This window comes from Hylobates moloch, unplaced genomic scaffold (genome assembly GCF_009828535.3).
Source record: "Hylobates moloch isolate HMO894 unplaced genomic scaffold, HMol_V3 SCAFFOLD_1, whole genome shotgun sequence".
Classification (NCBI taxonomy): Eukaryota; Metazoa; Chordata; class Mammalia; order Primates; family Hylobatidae; genus Hylobates; species Hylobates moloch.
Genome location: NW_026652276.1, coordinates 86,149,541 through 86,169,837, shown reverse-complemented (window position 1 = coordinate 86,169,837; position 20,297 = coordinate 86,149,541). Strand labels below are relative to the sequence as shown.

General features: G+C 38.5%; 1 protein-coding gene across 6 annotated transcripts in view; it reads left to right on the top strand.

The window, feature by feature from the left end:
- Positions 1 to 20,297, top strand: part of GPD2 (glycerol-3-phosphate dehydrogenase 2) — a 165,790-nt gene that overhangs the window by 108,391 nt on the left and 37,102 nt on the right. The gene's annotated exons all lie outside the window — the stretch shown is intronic.

Sequence of the window (20,297 nt, the reverse complement as noted above, 5' to 3'; positions counted from 1 at the left end):
TGCTAATATGCTTAGTCAGACTAAGTGCTTCTGTCAATTATAGTCTTTTAAATAGATGAGTCTGTCTTATACTAATATGTGAAATTATACTTCTTGGTAAAATTTGTGTTGATCTGCTTTATATTAATGGTGCGTTTTTTAAAATTTAGAGATAAAGCTAATTAATTGTAGTTTAAGTTTAAGATATAAAAGTTTGAGGGACTTTCTGCTTTTGTTTCAAAGACATTCGGAGAACACATGCCCAAGAAATGTAAGCCGTGCTTAAAAATACTGCATTTTGAAGCTTGCAGTAACTATCTAATGAATTCGTCTCAGAGTAATTCTCCTTCAGAAACAAAATCTTGTAGGTCACATTTGGAAACAAGGAGAGAAGGAAATAATTGACACTGCAATATGGGGAAATAAATGGGAAATAAAAGGCCATAATGATTGGTCTTCAGGAAGCTGTAAGGATTGTTCTTCAGGAACTAATTTTTCTTGCTACTTTATTGTGTGGACAATATAATGCCTCACGTATCTGTTGGCATAGTCCCTAGTTTCTCACTGCTGTACCCATTCTTCACATATTTTCTAGCATTTTTTCAAGAGGATCAGGAGTCTTTTCCCAGATATCTGTTTGGGAAAAGGAAGAAAGAGAGTAAAAAATTAATAATTAAATCAATTTTGGAGTTATTCTGCAGATGACACACAGCAGCTTTCTTAGTGTAATGGAAAGCCAGGCTGGTATTAAGCATCTAACCTCACAAAGAATGGCAGTAATAAAAATATCTCTTCAATTAAAAGGCCCCACACTTTAGTTTCAACTACCAAGCCTTGGAAATGTAATAAAAAAAAAACTGTGAAAAAAAGTCTTCGGTACATAGTTTTTATAAATATAACTAACACCTTGGTGCAGATTATATTCTCTGGAGCCAAATAGATTACTATTTTAGAATGTGAATTTTCAAACTAGTTTCATTATTACTATTAATACTTACTCATATCACACTTATATTAGTAAAACCCTCTGTAGATCACTATATCCACTCACAAGCATGGACCACACAACACCTATTTTTTTTAACTCGTCTTTGCACATTAAAAAACATATAGGCACATGCAACTAACCTCCCACACAAGTTAAATAACTATTGCTCCTTTTCTGCTCAAAACCAAATATATACTCTTGCATTCACTGGAAAGTTACTAGTATATGATTTGCTATCTATTCAGACGAATAATATTTGAGAATAAAATATAAAAGTATATAATAATGAAAGCAACTACCAAATTGAAAGCAATATCAAATAATTTGTACTTAATATGTTTATGTCAAAGATGATTAACATGTAACTGATTTACCTGGGATAGATCAGGTAAATCAGTACGCCAGAAACTTCATATTTCCCAGGAATTTAAAATTTTCTTAGTTTTTAACCCGAGAAATCCTACAAAGAATGGATTTGGTGATTTGTGTTTTATTTTCCTTAAGAAGGTTGAAGTCTGAAAGGTAACTGAGAAGTGGCTCACAGGCCGTTCTCTCTTTTAATAATTCCCTGTGTGCAAAGCATTGTACTTCAATAGTTACCTCAGAACCATTTTAGTGAAAAAGAAGGTAAAAATACATTATCATTAAAAAACTAATCTGAATATAGTCAGGATTTACAAATAAGATAAACTACTCTCATTCTAATAAAAGAATAAAATAAACCCAATTTATTATTTTCAATAGTTGCCTCTTCCAACAGCATTTAAATAAATAGATAATAGTCCATGCTAATTGTAAGAAACATGTCTATTGTATAAAACAAGATTGAAACATGTCTATTATATAAAGCCAGATTGACATGTATATTTTTGCCTTTTTCCTCTGCCTTCTACTTGTATATTTCTTTTTCTCATCACAGATTTTGGTAAAATTGGTATTTTCATTATCCTTAAGTATGAGCAAAGAGAGAGAAACATATTTCTCCATTCAATTATGTCAATTTTTTAAAGTAGCAAACAACCTTGTTTGTTTACTTTTTATGTTTTTAGAGACAGTGCCTCACTTTGTTTACTGGGCTGGACTTGAACTCCTGGGCTCAAGTGATTCTCCCACCTCAGTCTCCCAAGTAACTGGGACTATGGGCATGCACCACGGTGCTTTGCTTAAGACTCTATTTTTTTTTTTTTTGAGACGGAGTCTCGCTCTGTCACCCTGACTGGAGTGCAGTGGCGCAATCTCGGCTCACTGCAAGCTCCGCTTCCCGGGTTCACGCCATTCTCCTGCCTCAGCCTCTCCGAGTAGCTGGGACTACAGGCGCCCGCCACCACGCCCGGCTAATTTTTTGTGTTTTTAGTAGAGACGGGGTTTCACCGTGGTCTCGATCTCCTGACCTCGTGATCCGCCCGCCTCGGCCTCCCAAAGTGCTGGGATTACAAGCGTGAGCCACCGTGCCCGGCCAAGACTCTATTTTTAAAAAACCAAACATAAACATTACTGACACAAACATAATGAAATACATATACAATTTAGAGTAATATTTAAAGTGACGTAAATACCTAGATGCAATTAAACACTTCATTCACTGAAGTTAAATTATTTTAATTTGCTACATTTGCTGTTTAATGTTACCTTGGTCTTCTCTTCTCCCCATCCCATCCCAAATATGAATAGTATTTATTCACCCCTGCCCCCTTTAAAAATATATATATTTAAAATCCACAGATTGGGGTCAGTTTTGGGAAGGGGGATTTCTGCTGAAACTCCACATGTGCTCCTTACTGCTGGTTGATGCTTTTGATGTTCTCACCCCTTGAGGTCAGGAGAACACAGACAGGAGAGTAAGTGGCAACTGTAGCAACCCCAGGCTTTGTGGCACTTTTCTCCAGAAGATGCAAGGGTATTTTCTGCACATCAGCACTGGCGCTGACAGTAGATAATTTCTTTTCATTTACTTTAAAATGGTTCTAACAAAAACCGGGGTCTCTCATTTGCAAAACCAGCTGTCTGTAGCAAAGCAGGGCCTTCTCTTAAGAGCCAGGCTGAGGCCACAGATGTCATGTGGCACCTGTATGTGGAGGCCACGAGTGGTCCATTAACCGGATCTGGGCTGAGGCCACTGAGTCTGCACCACGGACCTCACTCCTGGAGGCCAGCTGCAATGTTCCCACCTGGCCAGGAAGGGCACTACCCTTCTCAGTCCCAGAATGGTAATCTGAGGGCCCTCCACAACACAATGGGGCCTTCAGCCTGGGCATGGACCACTGTGGTGCTTTCCCTCCCTCCATAGGACAAATGGAGGGCCACAGGTTCCAGCAATGCCTGGAGCCCACTTGGGCCTTTAATATCCCATCTTGTCACTTCTCAGGCCTCTGCCTACTCCACCAAAAGGGCTGGGGAGGCAGTCCAAAGATGGGGGTTATAGATTTATGTTAATAAATATATAATATATATGTATATGTAATTTTATTTTTATTTTTACTTTTTTAAGTGACAAAGTCTCGTTCAGTTGCTAGGCTGGAGTACAGTGGAGTGATCACAGCTCACTGCAGTCTTGACCTCTTGAGTTTAAGCAAATCTCCTCAGCCTCCGACTTGCTAAGACTACAGTTGTACACCAACACATCTGGCTAGTTTTTATTTTTTAAAAACTCTTTGCAGAGACAAGGTCTTGCTTTGTTGCCCAGGCTGGTGATGAACACCTGGCTTCAAGTGGTCCTCCCACCTCGGCCTCCCAGAAGTACTGGGATTATAGGTGTAAGCCACTGCGTCCAGCCCCCAAATTTTAATTTAGTTTTATCTGCTACCTTTTTGTGATTATGTATCTCAGTTCAACAAGCCTTTAGTTACATCTAGGTATAACTGAGGGCCTTCTGTGTGCCAAGTGGTTATCTGTGATTGGACTTTTTCTCTTCTCCCCATGTACTCCCCCACCATTAAATTTTAAGGAGGTACTTTTTCCTTGTTATTTGCACTTTTTGAACAATAGGTTTCAGACAACTTACCCCTGTAAATTCGCTTTGAATTATGGCATTTTAACCATTTTTCACAAATATTGAACTTGAAATTTTAGAGCCGTCAGGAGGGGCTGATCCTAGCAGCTCTTTTATTGAAATTATTCTATTGGTGGCAATAGGAGTTACTGGAGGGCACTGCCACCCAGAAACTGGATGAAACCAAGTCAGAAATTCTGAGTATAACTGACAAAGGCTTTATAGGAATTTAGAAGGGCATTGGGTAGTAGAGGGCTTGGGAAAAAGTAAATTCCCTAATTTCCTTCTCTGTGACCCACATTTGATATAGAAATCATGATTTGTCTAGTATTGGACAGAATCACAAATAAGGATTAGTTGCCATAAAAGTTTTTCTAATTTATATTGTGTAAGAGCTGTAGTGCTGCATCAGAAAGGAGTCTCTGTTTGCTAGAAGAGCTATGTCTGCAGGTGAGGCCTAAAGCCTAAAGGCCTGAGGGGTAGTCGGAGGTGGGAGAGAATGAAGTTACTCCAGACTTTCAAATTGTTCCTCACCCTTCACAAGAAAGGAAGTTTCCTAAGGCTGAAGGAAGTAGCAGTCACTGAGTGCAGGATGTTTCTCTCGGTGCAGTGGGTTGTGACCACTCATTGTCGTTTTCTTTCTGTCCAGAGTAAAACAGGCATCCTTCAGAAATTTCATAGCATGTAGCCCTGAAGAGCACTTAGCTAGATTGTGGTGGTTTCTATATGTGTATTTGGTTAATCTGTTGAAGAGAAATAATGAAAAGCTGAGCAGTCTTTTTCTCCTCCATCAACTCATGAGCTATGAGTTCTGGAGAAATGTTGGAGAAACCCTTGACAGCAGTATTTGAATTCTCCCTTGTGTTTCTGTTGCTGAAGCTGCAGCTTCCAAAATTGCAGGGCTTCTTGACCAGGCTGCGTCTCACCATTCAGCCTTTTAGTCCATTAAAGAATCTGATTCTGGCAGCAAGACCTCAGGTTTAGATCTTATTAGCTCTAGATAGTTTTTTAAAAATCTGCCCTCCAGAAATTTGCAGAAAGTCCCAGATAAGAGAAAACTTCCTGTCAACAGTGCTGAATTTCATGGTGTGTGATTATTGGGAAGAAGTTGACTGAATGTTGATATGTGATACTTCTGAATTGAGGTGTGCCCAATGTAGGTCTAGGCATACATTATACTGTTGCTGCATGTATGTAAACTCTTAAAATTGGAATGGGAGAGTTCTCTGACCCCCCCTCGCAGGACGTGCAATGGGTGTGGCTCATCTGTTCGGCCACCATGCTCAAACCCCTTATGGGAGGGGGAGCACACAGATGGGCAGGTGCAGGTGCCAGGGTGAGCGCTTTTGGGCTCCAGCCCACGGTAGCATCTAGGGGTGGGTGTCTGTGACTCCTGAAGCCCCAGTGGGCATGTCACAGTGCTCCTTTAGCTCTGCCATCTGCAGAAAGCTAAAGCATTAACTAGCTCAGTGCCCTCTTGGTACCCAGGTTCTTGTCTGGTATCCAGGAAGAATCAGGTCACAGACAAATTGAAGGATGGTAAATGCAGGGTGTTTTATTTCCAGGTGGAGGTGGCTCTCAGCAGATGGATGGGGAGCTGGAAAGGGGATGGAGTGGGAATATGATCTTTGCCTGGAGTTTGGCCGTCCTGTGGCCGATCTCCTCTGTGACCATCCACAGCCAAACTCTTCTTGACATTTAAACGCTCTTTCTCTTCTCTCCTTCTCTGCTGTGCCACTCTTCTGCTTCTTTGCTCTTCTGCTTATCTGTTGTCTGCTCATCTGCTCGAGGAGCCTGGGATTTGGGGTTTATAATGGTACACGATGTGGGGGTGTGGCAGGCCAAAAGGAAATGTTTGGGTGCAAAAACAGGAATGCCTGTTCCCATTTACGGCCATGGGTTTCCAGGCTTGAGGGTGGGCCTTTGCCAGGGAACTACCTTCTTCTACCCAGTATTTCCTTTTCTCCTGTCCTTATCAAAATGAGTATCAATACTCTATAAGATTTTCTTTTGTTTAATTCTGTACTCTATTCTTCAAGATTAGATTTAATGTATTAGTCTTGGGATTGGAATGGCTATAAAGGAAGCAGCATTTTGTATAGTAAGTTGAGAGAATCTGTAAATTTATAGCTTTCTAAGTAAGATAGTATTCTCAATTGTTTTTTCACATGACTAGCATTTACATTTATTTATGTATCTATTCAGTAATAATATGAATACCATCTATAAGTCAGCTAATGTGATAGGTAATGGAGATGAACAGAATAACATGAATTGCTTTTTCTTAAAAAAAAACTCTTTAACAGAGGATACAGACAAGGAAACCATTGATTTATGGTTGCCTGTGAGCAGTTCTGTGACAAGCATATACTTAATATGGGTATGTGTATGGGAGAATCTAGGAAAGCTTCCTTAAGGAAGCTTTAAGGAAAATTTAGTAATGCTTTGCTAAATTTTAAGAAAGGGTAGTATGGCCAGGTAAAGTGAGTGGGGGAGGAAGTTGACAGGGAACACTGGCCAAAGCATGCAGGCCCATGGAATTACAGGAAGCAGTTGTGTAGAGCTTGAGTGTAGTGTGGTGTAGGTCCTGAATCATGGAGGACAAGGTATGCCAGGATGAGGAGTTTAGTTTGAGTTCTCTAGGCAATGGGCATCCAGTGAATGCGAACAGCATTTGATACAGGTACTCAGGGTGCAGAAAACTGAATGATTAATAGGAGGGCATTGGATGAGATTTTTTGCTGATGGGAAGGAATCCTAGGTGAGAGAGGAGAGAGAAAGAGAGAGAAAGAAAGAGAAAAAGACCTGGGAGAGAGAGAGAGAGAGAAAGAGAGAGAGAAGAGAGAAAGAAAGAAAGAGAGAGAGAGAAAGAGAAAAAGACCTGGGGTGGGGTGGGGGAAGAGACAGAGAGAGAGAGAGAGACCTGGGAAAGAGAGGGGGGTGGAGAGAGAGAGAGAGAAAGAAAGAAAGAGAGAAAGAAAGACCTGGGAAAGAGAAGGCATATTACATGGGACATTATCCATCTGCTTGCTTAAATTTCTTGGACAACTCCAGCATCTACTACCCAGATTTTCTTTCTTTTTTTTTTTTTTTTTGCTAGTTGTCTTTGTGGCTTACCTCTTTATTTGTGTAGCCGCCCTTTCTTGTCTTTTGTTACATCTTTGATTTGGAAGTGAATTAATAAATGAATGTCAAGTGTTCCCAAATTCTGTTTTAAGAATAATCTAGATCTTTTAAAGCTTCGGTAATGTGGGCTTTAAAAAATCTGTGATTTCCCCAACTGGTTTATGTCAGTATTTTGGAAAGAATATCAGTCTTTAAAGCGGTGTTAGAGATATAAACCCTCTGGGGAGTGAAGAATGCCTGGTGCATGCTAATTTTGTACTTATCCAGGTGGAAGAGAGAGAGGAATAGCCAAAGCTATAGATAGAACAAAGGCATGTCAATTGCAACCTGGTCTCAGTTTAGGCATAGCTCTCCTCACCAATCCCCTATCAGGATATTAGTGGCTTATTTATTTATTTTTAACCTGTATCATATTAAGCTCTTTGACAAATCGCATTTTGATTTATAGTCTGTGCTTTTGGCATGTGCTTTAATGGCATTAGCCAACTCTAGACACATACTGAATTCATTATGTACCTTATGTATGTAAGTAGTAATACTTCCTTTTAATGAACATACGGTCACATCAAAGTGCTGCGAGGTTGTTTTACAAAAGCATCTTTGTGTGGTGCTCCTCAGAAGTTTTGAGATGTGTATTAAGTTGAAGATTAATATGCTGTATTTTAAGTTGTATTTTAATGGAGTAATGTATTATAATTTTGCCCTCTCCTTAAGGTGAGTAGACTGTTTTAGTCTGAGTCTTTGATTCTTAGGCTTTGGTTCTTAATTAGAATTCAACATTGTTGATATGTAAATTGTTTGTGACCGGATGAATTCAAAACTCAAAAAGTTAAATTGCCTTTGAATTTGTATCCTCAGCTATGATATTGATTGAAAGTCGATGAGTAACTCTTCTTCTTGTTTTCTATAGGCAGTAAGAAATTCACAGAATCTATTTACAGCTATATGTGACAGCACTTAACCTTGACTATATCTGCTAAAAGGTTTCTTGACTTTAAAATGTGGATACTCTTCAATATTTGAGGTCAAGGCTTCTCCTAAGGTAGAGGCAGAGAAGTAAACCAGCAACAAGTAGGGCTCAAGATCTAGCCTGTCTGATCAGGCTTCCAAACCAAGGAGTGGCAGCAGTCCAAACCACCTGTCTCTGCTGACTAGGCAATCTTAATAGCCATCCCACTCCTCATCAGTGCATGGGATCTGAGCACAGGTCTAAGCAGACTAATAGTTTTCTTAGTGAAGTGATCCATGGAATCAAATGCATGACAGTATCTTCAGGATTCTTTGAGAAGAGGAGGGGGCCTATGGAGGACAGTAGGTCATCCCCTTGAAAAGAGAGATAGAGGCCATTACTTGAGGGAAGAGCTAAGCAGAATGTCAGAGCTTTGGCTAAGCAAACAGATGTGAGCAGAGTTCTAGTTCAACTAGGAGCACAGAGTGAGAACCAGCTATTGGGGCAGGAACTCTTCTGTTTGATGTCTACGGTGGGAGAGACTGCACACTGGTGAGCACAGGGATTCCTTTGTGTAGGGGTTCGTTAAAGACAGATAACCGTTTTTGGGCAGATAACAGTTTCCAGAGGGATGGGGCTCCCTGTATAATGCTAGGGGCTGCCAGGATTGACTCAGGATTGACTCAGGGACTGCGTGGGGCTGACCCTGCAGGTTGAATGCTGTCAGTGATTACAACAGGGCAAGGGCACCTTGACTGTCTCGGAAGCTAATAGAATCTTTCTTTGACAATAACCACTGGCAAGCATTTCCAGGAAGACTTTGAAAATTGCTGGGAGTCTGGGCAAGAAACTCTACTCACTAAAAGCATAGTATTTGATTCATTATAAAACAGAAGGAAAAACGTTAGTAATAGACATGGTATGTCCCAGCCTTGTATAGTTGAAAGTAAAACTAAGTAATACATTTTCAATTTGGTGTAACATTGTGTAATTTCTAAATTTATTATTATTTTAAAATTATAGGAAATGATTAGAATTATGAGGGTGTGGTTCTTCTGTTGTTTGTTTTTCACATTTGAGTCTTACTAACATGTCACCATTGTCCAGCATTTCAGAGATAAAGGAAATATTTTCGACATTCATTGAAACTGTTTTGGTGAAAGAGCTATATTATGGTACTATTTAATTTTTATAATAGTTTGTCAGAAATGAGATTAGAGCCTATTTATTGAATTATCTTATTTTGAAACTCTCACTTATTTATTGAGTACAGATTAGAATCAAACTGTTTAGAATATTAGAAAAGTCTTTTTCAAGTACAAAGGGCAGAGATTATATCTGTAGGTAGTTCCCCCAAACCCCCGAGGGGAAGTTTTGTTTTAAATGTTTACATGTTTTATATTGACACATTTGTTGACTTAAAAAATATGGCAATAGCATCCAGCATAGTACTTGATGTATGTGGTTGCAATTTGACATTATTTTATTGATAACTATATTGTGTATAAACTTTCTTTTCATGTCTTTTTATGTGGGAGACATCAGATATTCTACTAGCTGTTAGGAGGTAGTGAAATTAAGTTGATTCTCACAGTATTTGCACCTCAGTCTTCTGCCTCAGCATGTGACCTTGCCTGTGAAGGTTCAGAATAGGTGTTTTATTGTTTCCCTTAGGGTGATTGGGCTCTGGTAAATTGATTAGCATTAGCCCAACTCACAGCCTATTGAATCATGAATTGATTACTTTAGACAACAAATAGTTTAACATCTTCCTACATGCCATACATTGTTGTCCTTGCAGGAGATAAACTCTTGGAGATGATGGTGGGGGATAGAACCAAGTTCCTGCCCTTAATTTATTCATTCCTTTGAGAAGTGAAACATTCATGTAAAACAGATGACTCAGATTGCTGTTAAAAAAAAATAATCCAGTAGGGCAAACCTATTTGAATAATCAAATTAAGATCAAGATTGGCCTGGCACGGTGGCTCACACCTGTAATCCCAGCACTTTGGGAGGCTGAGGTGGGTGGATCACGAAGTTAGGAGATCGAGACCATCCTGGCTAACATGGTGAAACCCCGTCTCTACTAAAAATACAAAAAAATTAGCTGGGCATGGTGGTGGGCACCTGTAGTCCCAGCTACTCAGGAGGCTGAGGCAGGAGAATGGCGTGAACCCAGGAGGCGGAGCTTGCAGTGAGCTGAGATTGCACCACTGCACTCCAGCCTGTGCAACGGAGTGAGACTCCATCTCAAAAAAATAAAAAAAAGATCAGGATTTTGCCTAGTAACTATAGAGTTCAAGCAGAGGCAGTGAAATGGTCTAAACTATAGCTTAAAAAACAATATCTGTTAAAAATATCTTTGTCAAGTAAGTCTGAATATTTTGCTTTTATAGTTAAAAAGATAATTAAATTCTGACTTTTTCATTTCATCTTTTAGAGTCTCAAGCCCCATATAAAGTTTCCAAATAAACATTGAATCTGGGTTGCTGAGAGATGTTATTCTGATAACTGAGGAATGTTTATGATTGAGGTATTAAATAAAAGGTTATCTTAACAAAAGGAGAAGGAAGGTAAATGTAGTAGAAGGCAATCTGTTAACAATATTAGCTTCATTCTTATAATGCTTTACAGTTTACAAATGCTTTCACATATGCTGGAATCTGATTATTTCAGCGGCTCTAGGGGATTGGTAGAGAGGCTGTTGTTAGACCTACTTTATAGATGAAACAGACTCTGATGAGGACAGGGATGTCCCCAGAACCTGAGTTAGTGGCAGGCTGGGTCCTGAACTCACATATTCGGAGTCTCCAGCATCAGTGCTCTCCGATGGGGGCCAAGAGTTAGCCTGCTTTTCATGTAAATGCCCTAGTACACATTCCTTTCAGAAAATCAGGACGTTGGGTTCAGGTCAGACTGATTTGATAACAATTTGATAAGGTGTGCAATCTTCCTGTGATTAAAGAGAGAAATCTGATAAGGTACAAGACTTACCATGAAACAGATAAAGGTTCTCTCAAAAGGCTGCCTCCAGTTAGAATTCCCCAGCTGGTCCTTGGCACGTGGTTCCATGTGTTTATTATGTACCTCACACTCGAAATCACCCCTGGGGCAGGTTGAGCCATTCCAGCATTTTGTAAAAAGTTATGTGCATGTACTCACACACAAATGAGGAAAAGAGGACTGAAAAGATGGTTCTGTGAAAGTGAAAGGATTCACTTGCTTTTCCCAGTCGTATTATGAAAGATGGTTTAGTTATATCAAAGGGCTTCTTTTGACTTGTTGTATAATTCGGTTCTTGAGTTTTCAGTTGGCTTATTTCAAATTTTGTAAATTGCAGTTTATAAAATTGGAGGGCCCTGGGAGATCAAGTTCCACCTGTGGCCCAAGTAATGAGGATACTGAGATGAGGGGTTAGGGCTTGCTTAGGTTTTTGTTGCAGACAGGAAAAATAAAAAAAATCTGGTTGACTTAAAGAGAAAAGAAATTCTCTGATAGGACATTGAGCAGCAGGCAGAAATACTGGGAAGACAGAGACCTAGCTTGAAAAATAAGGGACTAAATATGATTTGTAGCAACCACAGCCACAGGCAAAATCCTGACCCACAACCAGTGCACCAAAGACTTGATTGCTGATCACGTCACGTCTTGCTGTGCCACCACTGCTGACATCTCTATTGCTGCTGCCCCTAGAAATGGGATGGTACTGCTATCATTGCATCTGCCTCTGGATTAGAGGTTCTTTGGGTCACTACCTCTAGACTGAAGTCTGTGTTGAGAGCATCTGACTGGCAAAGCCAGGTTAAAGACCTGTATCCCAGGGGACCATTCTTCCTCTCCTATGGGATGGTAGAATGCCTTTCTGCAAGGCTTACAAGATAGAAGGAGGGGTTTAGATGCTAGTAGGCAAAACCAAACCACACCAAAACATGAGACAGTTATCTGCTATGGAAACACACCCATTGTTGGCTATTTAAGAGGTTAGAACTTGAGTTTTCTGAATTTTCTCAGGATGCCAAATTTATAGCTAATATAGATTTCCTTTTTGAAAAGTGACAGAGGCTCTGTGGTTTGTAAGAGAAAATGAAGTCCTCTGTAGTAAGATTTAATAATTCTAATATTTTGAAACAATCCATTTTCCTGTCAACACTGTTTTCCTCTGGATTAAAAACCATTCCCCATCTTCCTATCCTTCGTGACATACAGAAAAAAGAATCTTATTTTTCAGTGGTAAAAAGTGGAGAGAGAGAAAAGGAGTAAAAGAAGAACAAACAGTATTCATGAAGTGCAGAGATTAGAGGTTAGTTGTTACAGGGAAAGTTTGCCAGATTGATGAGCAATAAAACCATTTAGAACTGGGAAATCTTCAGGGCTTTTGTTTTTAAAAGTTATTTTAGGCAATAACCACATCTTGTCATTATAGTCTTTGCTTTCCAGCAATTCCTTTTTACCTTTTAATAATAAAAGCTAATATTTATTGAGAACTATTTTGTCACAGCATCATTACCTATCTCACTTCTTCCTCACAATAACTCTGTGTTAATCTCATTACTATTCTCCTTCCATAGCTGAGAGATCAAACCTTAGATTAAGCAACTAGCATGAGATTTCATAGTTCATAGATGTGGGACTTGAACTTAAACATATACACCTGTGAAAGAAGCTTTGTAAATCTTCCTTTAACTTAAGAGAGAAAATAAGGTATGTGTAGAATGCTGTTTGGTAATATTTTAAGAAAACTGCAGAGGAAGGAGAAAGGAGGTGTGCTAGAAAATCAAAAGACTTTTGGGAGCATGTGACTCCTCCACATTAGACTTGTACATTTGCTCTTGTATCCCTGCTCCAGGACAGCTAGGCCATTCTGATCTCTTTCAATTTCTGTTCCCCACCGTAGTACTTAGCTTAGTGCCTGGTGCATAGTGGGTGTTCAATAAATATTTACAAAAATAATTAATCTCAAGCATCCTCAGGACAGGTTCCTGGGCTTAAGATGCCATGCAATTTAGACTGCTGCTCTCAGTAAAGAAATAACTTTACCCTCGAAGCCAGGCATTCCAAGAAGGTTTATCAATGAATTTAGTGCATTTCACAAACAAGGAAGCTTACCAGGGGTTTTTAGGCCATATAACTGGATAGCCTGTGAAAGATCTCTATAGCATGTCTTGCTTCCTGACTTTCCAACTTCACTTCAATTAATTTTGTCACATTGCTCCCTTTTCCTTTTTCTTCCTTAAACGTATTAAATGCTGTTTTTTTTTTTTTTTTTTTTTTTTTGTTTTTGTGGTCGAGAGAGAATGGATTGTCCTGGGAAAGGCACAAGGAATCTTCATTGTAAACTAATGTGTAGAACATTTTTTACAGAAATAGTTAATGAATACCCAAAGCATGCTGTTGCTTGCAGTTTAAATGTGGTTTCATTTTTGTTCAGCTCTAGCTTCTAAGTGTCTTAAAAGGAGAAAACTTACTTTTCATTAGATTCATTTAAAACTTTCTCAAGAGAGGAAAGTCCTAAGGGTATAGAAACTTTATGTACTTAAATATATCATGTTAAGGAACTTCACAATGTTTCGTTTATATGGGGCCAAAGACCACAGATCCACCCCGATTGCTAATTATTGAGATTGCAAATAGCTTATTTCAGAACTTAGGGTGAGACAAAAGAAACATGAAGGAACAAAAGGCCCAGGATAATGAAAAGGATATTGTGAAGGGAAAGGCCTGTAGAATTATGATGCAGGTCACATCCTGTGCCTGCATTTAATTGTACCTTTGTATTTAATAATAAAAATGATTACATGCTCACTGCTAACAGGTGTCCCTGCTTCAGAACTGTAGTATGGATAGGTGACAGCAAATTACTCCAATTCATAAACTTGGAATATTATGATTTTATTTTGAGTTTCACCAGTCTATACTAGAAGACATTTTCTGCCAAAATGTACATCAACCCAGGAAGATTTTTAAACTTAGCCCCTGATAAATATACATAAAACATAGGTGAATATTTTAAAATATAAATGAAAGAAAAAATCAACTTTGCCAGGCACTTAACACATTGAGGTTGTATTAATACCATAGTCACATTTCTAGTTCTTTATATTTTATATAAGCTTTGAATGTAATGTAAATTAGCAGTGATGTAAGTGGTCTTTCTGTTAGAACTTAATTGCCTCCTTTATGAATTTTCTCTAATTCTTGCTTAACTTGAACACTTTCTGTAACTGCCTGTCCAAAATATATCCCCTTCCCTAGGGATTTGTTCTCCCTGTCCTCTGTTTTTCCCTTTATTGCCATTATTGCAATAACAATGTTCTTATTAATCTGTTTGATTTTATCTGTCTTCCACATTAGAATGAGGTTCCATAGGACAGAGACCAAGGTAATCTTATTCTCCCTAAATCAGTGGTTCCCTAGTACCTTGACCATGCCTGGCTCATAATGTATACCCCCAAAAATATTTGTTAAAGATATTCGTTAATCTGCCACTTACCGTCTTAGTCATATACCAAAACCCCTGCTTGCTACCTTAACTTTATCAGTAGCCTCCTCCCTTTGCTTATGTTTTCACCAAAGATTTTGTGGTTGAAGACATTCTATTTCCATTGTCTATTTGGTAGCTAGGTAGAGAGATAATAGTCCCCCTTGATCCCATGACCATAGTTGAATGGAGGTTGAGGGGTTGGGGACTGTTCTTAGACTCTTTAAGCCTTGAGCACATTTCCTTTATTTGATCAGCCTCTGAACTGTAATTCATTCATATTTGAATGGCGGGCATTGAGGCTGTTGGAATCATTATTTATTCGCTTATTCAGGTACCCTATGCACTAAGTAGCTCTTGTGGCACAAATGAATCACCTTTTATTTATAGTATTTCTATAGAAAAAATAATTGAGTTCCAAACATACAGTTTTGAAGATAGAACCTGTTTGTAAATGGGGATTAACTTTAGTAGAAAATTGGCTACATTGCCTATATGTTATCTATTGCTATAATTCTTCATACAGATAACCACAAACGTGAATAGCATAAAAATTAAAAATAATTAGGGTTTATTGTACATGCATTGGAATGCTCATCAGGTGGCTCTTCTGATATAGTCTGGGTGGGCAGGGTGATTTTCTGTTCTCCATTGAACTTGCATTCCTCTGTGGAGGTATTGGCTGTCTGTCAGCTGAAGTAGGATGGCTTTAACTCAGGGGGCTACTCAACATTTGCTGCCATCTTCCTCCTGGTACCATTAGGCTAGCCTGGGCATGTCCTTTTAATGACATTGGCGGAGGGCAAGGGCACAAGCAGAAACATACAAGTGCTCTTTTGAGCCTCTGTTTTTGTCATGTTTACCAACATTCCGTTGGCCAAAACAATTTCACAGGGGTGAGTCGAGAGTCAGAGTGGGGCACTGTGAGGACTCAAGGCAAAGGGCATGGCTACAGGGAGGGGTGAAGGATTGGGACAATTTTTTGCAATATATTATATAGCCCATACAACCTAATCAAATCAAAGTTTATAGATCTAATGGAAGCATATGATTTCTGATTTCCTTCATGAAACACTTATCTTTCGGGCTTTACTGATGCCCAGTCTCTTTTTGATAGGCTGGGGGAAAGTCAGAGAAACCAGAGATGGGAAAAGGTTGAAGTGAGATCTTGAAAGGGATAGGTAATTATTAACTATTAGCTATTGCATGCATTGTATAATTTCAGAGGTACCCAGCTCATCTCCTTTTATAGGACACTGAAGCCCAAAGCAGTACAGTGTATCACCCACATTCCCCCCGCCATGTTAATGACACAACCAAAAGTTGCAACTCAATCATTCTAAGCCCAGAGCCATTCTCCACAATATCTTTTAAGGTACATTCTCCCTAAACAGCCTCGTATGCCTCCCTGACCCCTGTCACTCCTCACACAATCACTTTTGTAAATGGTTTATGTTTGAAAATTGCATTGTTATCACAATTCACCATGAAGAGTGGGTTCTTATTTTGAGTTTTCCTTTTTAAGTTTACACATCATACCTTAAAGCAAAATAATCCCCTTATGTGTGTGCATGTGAGTACGTGTTCATGGGCACACACACATGCATACACACACATGCATGCCTACACACAATCATTCACACACACACACACACCACACACTATTTTGCCCTGCCTTTACCTGAGTATTTTGCCCTGCCTTTACCTGAGTATTTATAGTATAGTATTCCCTATTTTGCCCTGCCTTTACCTGAGTATTTCCAATCAGAAAGGGACATTTTGAATATAGTGGTTATATTAAATCAGCTTGAGTTTAGTAGGTTAGCCTTTGAATTATCTTTGCTAGACCTCTAAGGGGGAGCTGCCAGAGAGGTCACTGTGACACTCTCAGTCTGAGACAATGAAGCATGTGGTATAAATTTAGTTAGAAATGAGATTAAAGCTTTAGGGAGGTATTGTGTCTTACCAGCATCATTTTTCCCCTTTCTTGAAGTAGTCAAAATGATTGCACAAGACTCAGGTCAGGGCACAGGGACATGGAAGGAAATATTCTCAACATTTCAACAGTGGCAGTTTTTAATTGATGAAGTTATGGACAGATGCTATTCTAATTGAGAACCATTTTTTCTAACAAATAGAGTTTCTATACTGGTAGGTAGATATCAGATCAATAAGTCTGTGATAAGCATACTATTTAAAAGTATGCTATATTAAAAGGAAGCTTGTATGTAGACTGTCATGCATCAGAGTTTTAGACCTGAAGAAACAAGAAAATCCCAGATAGTTTTATACCTGTTTTTTTTTCATATTTACTCATTCTTCATACTCTATACATAAGTGATTATTTTTCTTTTTTTTGAGCTATTTTGCATGTTAACATAGTTGCCAAACTTTGACTCTGAGGAGAGCAATATTGCTGTCTCCAAAATATTTATATTTGAGGCCTATCTTTTAGACAGTTACATTCTAAAATGTGTGTGGTCCTGCATTTTTCACTTAAAATATCTCTTATTCTGCTCTGTGCAAGGTCATTGAGGATTAAGACAAAGTTTTCTCTACCACCATCAACCTTCATTCTTTTTGGTGGGTAGATTTTATATTTTGTTTCTCTAAACAAGGGAAAACAGTTATAGTTCCACCTCTTGAGTGCTTCCTCTCCTATGAGTTGTAAGCTCAGTATCTGCACATATGCAAGATTTCAAGTGCAAAAGAGAACAGAGTCGGAAACAGATTTTCACAGTTCCCGTCTGGGTCCTTGTGTAAGTGCCAATGTAAAGCTATTCGGTGATTAGTGAAAAACAGTATAATGTTGCCTGGCTCTAAGGAAACAGCTTTGAAAATCTAAACTTAATAAGCAGATCAGTTAGGTGGGGGTTTGGGATTATTGTATCACATTCCAATGGCATGCAGTGTTGTCAAAAACTTTTTTCTCCAGAATAAAAATTACAGGAGGCATAGAGTTACCTTTCAAAATGTCAGGAAAGAGGGGGGAAATTAGTTAGGAATAATGAAAATATATCACTTATATCTCAGGAAGCATACACTGTGAGCATCTGGGTATCTCAGGGTAAGGGGTAGATTTCGTGTGGATAAGGGAGGAGGAGGTTTACCCTGCATCCAAGGAGGTAAATGGATTAAGCTGAATGTCTGGGAAGACGAGGATCACTGGGTGGAGTTGTGATGCCCAGGGCTTGGGGGTACCATCAGATTACTTGCTCCTCAAGTTTTGGGAGCTAATAATACCTGTGCTTGCATTTCCCTGCAAAGCAAGGGATACCTTCTGGGATAAGTCCCGAGGGAATCACTCATAACTATTTCTGCTTCCCTCCCACTTATTCAACATAAATCTAGGGCCTAGTTTGGGGTTAAATTCAGATTTTACACATTTATATCTCTGTCACATTTCTTGCCACCAACTTACTGAAGTCTGAAATTTCTTTAACAAGGAAAGTATTCCATCCCATAGTTAGAGATATAAGAATTTCAATACCCGTTTGTTTAACACAGCAAATGGGATTAGGCTAAACTTAACAGTAATTGGAAACGTATTCTGTACCTGATAATAACTAGAAAAAAAACAAAGACAAACAAGTAAGCCTTTCTGATTTCTCTTGAGATGTGGGAATTGTACAGTAATTACAATGGGATGTAAGTTTCATGAAGATAGAGATCACCCTGTATCTTTCTCAGTTATATTCCCTGCATTTGTCACAGTGTCTGACTCATAACAAAGGATTTCCATTTTTGTAAGTAGATGGACACATGGATGATTCTAGTATCATAAAGACTATTTAAAACGGTGTATACAAGATAAAATGTTGACCCAGAGGAAGCAGTGAATAATTTTGCCCTGGAAAGATGCAGATAAAGGGAGACTTTCTGCATCCCTCCAGGAGATGCAGAACTAGACATTTGAACTTGATCATGAGAGATGAACAGAAGTTTCTCAGAATTTCCAGGATGGTATCCAGCCAGAAGAACAAGTATGTGGAAAGGCACTGTGGGAAATGACATGAGTGTTCAGGGAGCTACAAATAACTTCACAATTCTAGGTAGTATGAACCATGGCAGACGAGGATCATATCATGAATGGCCTTTTTGTGTAAGTGACATCTCAGATTTGAGTCAAGACAGCTGCTGCTGGGAACCGGGGAGTGGACATAGAAAAACAAGGACCATAGGAACTTGTTTCCACCTCACATTTTAAACTGAAGTTATCCTTGCTTACCTGCAGTCGTATTCAGATTTAGATGCTAATTAGGGAAGATTTGTTAGTATGGAAGCAACAGAGCTTGAAGAACTATAACGTATACTGCTCCAATGAGATTTTATATTTTAAACACATATTAAAAGAAAATTTTATCTTTTTAAAGTCACCTTAGAGTCAGATGAATGTGTAACTATTTTCTAAAGGAACTATCATTTCATAAATGGAATTTCTGCCTGGTTCCTTTAAATAGTGACTTCATTTAGGATTTAAAATATTTCATTTACACATGGCTTTCCAGAGGCTTCAAGGCACACCTGAATGGGTGAGCGTTTCTCTATGCCTATGGTGAGAGCAAGCATGACTTAGATTTCTTGTACTACCAGATATGTGCCTTTGTGGGGCAGGGTGTTTCCTTGTTAGATATATAAATTAACCAGAAAGATTGGGTGGGATAGGTACTGTGTTATTTTCTTAATTTAAGGAGAAGATCTATAATGGAAATTTTATTTGGTTTCTTTGGACTGTTTTATAAAATGTATTCCAATTTTAAGCAAGCAACCATACATTAATAAAAATTGATTTCTTAAGCTTAACTTCAAATATACTTATGATTTTAAGCAACTATAGGATCATGCTGAGTTGAAACTGTGGAACTGCTACCCTTCCCACTTATAGCTCAACTACTGCTATTGTCATTGTTGTTTTTTCTTCTACTTTCATTCTATTAATTGTTAGACAAAATATCTCCTTATTTTGCATGTTGATGTTTAACATGTTCTCCACTTGATAGAGCATTTAATTTTGGGGGGACGGTTCTTAGCCGATTATATTAGTTCAGTGGTTTTAGAATAAGACGTTTGTGGGGAGGGGCAGCAGAATCTTCATTCATTGATTCTCTCTTTATAACCTTGCCCTTTTAGCTGGAACAGATTACTTCTGTAGTGCTGCTAGCCCTGCACAGACTGAATCACAAGGAAGAAACTTTACATAAACCATTTATACTAAATGTTTGGTATGCTGGCAACATAAATCAACAACAATATCCATTACAAATTCATCCCTTTATCAGTATTATCTTGATAGAACTGATCCCAATATGTGGGAATTTGAACCCTGCTTCAATACATCTAGCCCTAGATAATTAATTATTCAGGGCACAGAGAACCTTGGCCCTGCAATGTAGAGTAATTCTTCCTGGTCAGCGTTAACTCCACTGGCAATAATAAATAGAAAAAGTCTCTAGTGATGCCAGTATTTTAAAGTGATTAATCATCTTTCCCCCCTTCTCCTCCCCCTTAGTTTTCTTTAACTAGGATTTTTCAGCAATAAATCTTTAACAATACAGGTAGGAATTGTTCTGTAATTAAATTTTGCCCTGCTTAATTTCTTACCTTTTATGTGTGATTAAAAAAAATGTTACATTTTAAGGAGCCCTGATCAAAATTCAAACCAAGAAAAATCCTTTTACAGAATACTGAGAAATGCTCTATGGAAGATTAAGCTCTTGATTTTGAATATTAGATAGAGCACATACACATAAAAATACTCATAAAAATTGTTCATCAACACCAGTTG